This window comes from Myotis brandtii, unplaced genomic scaffold (assembly GCF_000412655.1).
Source record: "Myotis brandtii unplaced genomic scaffold, ASM41265v1 scaffold2802, whole genome shotgun sequence".
Classification (NCBI taxonomy): domain Eukaryota; kingdom Metazoa; phylum Chordata; class Mammalia; order Chiroptera; family Vespertilionidae; genus Myotis; species Myotis brandtii.
Genome location: NW_005360686.1, coordinates 27592 through 31016, shown reverse-complemented (window position 1 = coordinate 31016; position 3425 = coordinate 27592).

Here is a 3425-nt window from a genome sequence, read left to right as displayed (position 1 = left end):
TTCAATTGGAGGAAAAGGAGACATATGTAAAACTTTAGACAATAAAAATATTAAAAAGACACTATTCATTTTCCTTGAGTAACTAATGAACTAGTGGCATGAGAGGATAATCCCATAATATGAGTTAAAGAATGAATCAAGTTGCTTTCTGCTTAGACAGACACAAAATATTAAGTGCACTAAAAATTAAGAAAAATGCCAACTTTGAGTAAAACCAAAATGAATGCTAAATGCAGAGCAAATAATATGTTAGACAGGGATGAGAGTATGTATGTATGAAAGTTAAAAGTTGAATAAACTAAAGAATGTTAATAATGTGTGGAACTTACAAACAAGTAGATGAACAAATTAAAATATTGAGATGCCACTGCAAAGAGAAAAGGGAAAAAGAGTGCTGTATGTGATATGCATGAAAATACTAATAAGAGCCTCATATTAACAATGCTCTACCTGGCTAGATGGAATGATCTTCGTGTGCATGGAAATTTCCCCCATTACCAATCTTTGAAATGGAATTTTTGGACTGGAACACGCGGTGTTCCCCTGGGCAGGATGGGTCCTGGGCTCTTTGTTCATAGGAGTCAAAGAATGAATCCAGGAACAGAAGATGCTATAGCAAAGGTGGAAATTTATTGAGAAACAAGTACAGACTCCCACGTGGGGAGGGAGAGTCTCCCAGCACAGACTCCCACGTGGGAAGGAGGAAGAGTCCCACTGAGTTCCTTTGCCCTACTGTTTGTAAAGGCTGCAGATCCTTGTGCCTTGATATCCCCTCTGATTGGTCACTCTTCCCTTGGACTGGTTATTATATTAACTTCTGAGCTCAAAGGTCAAACTTCACATTTCCTCCACTCCTTCCTTATTGTTTTCCTATTCCCTTTGGGTCTTCTTCTTCTCCTTCTGAATGAGGGGCTTCCTTCCCTTTATTTTGTAAATATAGACCTTCTGCTATTTCTAGCCCCCCTATTCTATGGAAATGTACCTGTTGCAGCTTTTCAGCTCCCTTATTCTATGGAAATATACCTTCTGCTACTTTGCTGCCCTGTACTTTTTTCATGGTCCCCTTAATTTCTACAATTTCCTAAATTTGTCTATTTCACCCCCCAAAACTCCTGTTTCATCTTTATTTCTAAAAGTAGGAGATAAACAACCCTAACTCCCAGACCCTCCCATGGGGAAGCATGTTGAGAAAGGCCAGGAAGCTAGGATGAGTTGAATAGGGAAACTGAGACAGATATTTAAACAGCAATGGCAGCCATCTAGAAAATCTAGATGCTAAGCATGTGCAGCCATTAGTAAATCCCATCTTTCCTAAATCCCAGACACTTAAGAGCAAATGGTTTGCAATTCTCCTCCCCAACCAGAGGGTCAGTTGCTTAAATCACCCTATTCAGGAACAGACAGCAGAAATCCAGTTAGTGCCATTTGCCAACCACACCCAAGGGCATATGAAGGTAAGAGAATAAACCTTATTTTGGTACATCAGCATGAAGCTGGTGAATGTTATATTGAGTACCTCCCTAAAACCTCCCCTAAATGTCCAGCCTTTAAAACAAAGGTCCAGCTTCCCTCCCAGTAGCATGCCTGTGCCCCCCCTCCCTCCCTCCACCCCCATCCCCATCTGTCCCTATAGGCAGGCATCTCCTCAACTCTAAGGGACCCCACAAGACTTGCAACTAAGGCAGCAATGGGTAGTAGCAGTTCATCCAGAGAAACTCCCTGAACCTGACCCCTAGGCCCCCATTTCTCTGACTTCTTAGTGAGCCAAAGCAGCCCAGCCTAAGCTCATTGCCCCAGCCCTTTCTTGTTCACTTCCCAACTCTAGTAAACATCCTCTAAAATTCACTTGGACTCATGTTGTGAAACTTTTCCTGCATGGAGTCAAGAACCCTCACACCACCCACTACCACCCGGTGTTAGGCAGACCCGCTCAGGGCCAGGTCCCCTTTCTGGTAACAATGTGACTGACTTACATTCTGCCAAGCAGACTCACCACTGTGGGACTCAGATGCAGATGTGAGCCAAGCAGAGATGCTCTTTTTCATGGGGCAGTTGTTTTCTTGCAAATATGAAGGTGGGTGTTAATGTAAAATACATTCAAACCTGTAAAGAGTTTTTGTGAGTTTATTTGAGCCAAACTGTCGATAACTGCCAGGAAGTAATATATCAATGGATTGTGATCGTGCTCTGGAGAATGGCGGTCTTACATCTATTTTTATACATTGAAATCAAAGGAGGGACATAGGTATGTCACATGAAATCCATTGGTGATAGATTACAGAGGTGGGAGAAAGCAAAGCGGGGGTGGGGGGTGGGAACCTCTGGGATTGGATAAAAAGTAAAATGATAGACACATACTTAGGTGAGTGCAGGAACAGTTAACATGATTACAATGAAGGAATTTGTGGTATCTGTCCTGGTGCCCAGCACATTATGTTGTGCCCCAAGGGGTTCGGAAAAAGGGAAGTTACAAGTTACCCAGACATTTCAAGGATATGTTATCATAGATGCAAAAAGACAGATAGTCTGAGTTAAGGTAAAGGTTGACCTTGTCAGTGAAGATACCTGCCTAGGATGTAACTACCCAGCAGAACTGCTTTTAGTTAAACTTTAATTTCAGACCATCCTTTGTGGTTACTGGAGGTCTCTGAGTTTGAAGGCCTTCCCTGAACTTGTCAGGTTAGCATGTGGCCCCTTTCGTCCACATAGGAGAGTCAGTTCTTCACAGCTGACATTTGTGGCACTTCTTGCATTTGATATGGAGACCACGTGGCAGGGCCCGTGGTATTTTCTCTTGAGATGCCTTTATTGGATGTGTTGTATTGTTTCTTACTGAATAGCTATGTAATCTGGCTATGTAATCTTCAGAAATAAACTCTCACCTGTAAGATCAAATGATCTCATCAAGTCCCGGAAAATGGTGAAAGAACAACAAATCATACTGGGAAAATGGATTATCCATACACAAAAGCATTAAGTTGGACCCTTAAGCCACATATAAAAATTAACTCAAAATATATTAAAGATCTAAACATAAGACTGAAAACTATAAAACTCCTAGAAGAAAACATATGGATAAACTTCATGACATTGGATTTGGCAATGATATTAGATATGAGACCAACAGCACAGGAAACAAGCAAAAATCTATACTAATAAAAGGTAATATGCTAATTAGACCACGAGACCTTCCTGATGTTCTTCCAGACAAAGCCATGGTGGTGGGGCTGAGGCAGAGGCAGTTAGGAGCAATCAGGCCAAAACAGGAGGGCAGTTGAGGGTGATCAGGCTGGCAGGAAGACACAGTTGGGGGCGAGCAGGCCAGCCAGGGAGGGCAGTTGGGGGCTATGAGGCTAGCAGGGAGGGCAATTGGGGGCCATGAGGCCAGATGGGGAGGGCAGTTGGGGGCGATCAGGCCGGCGGCG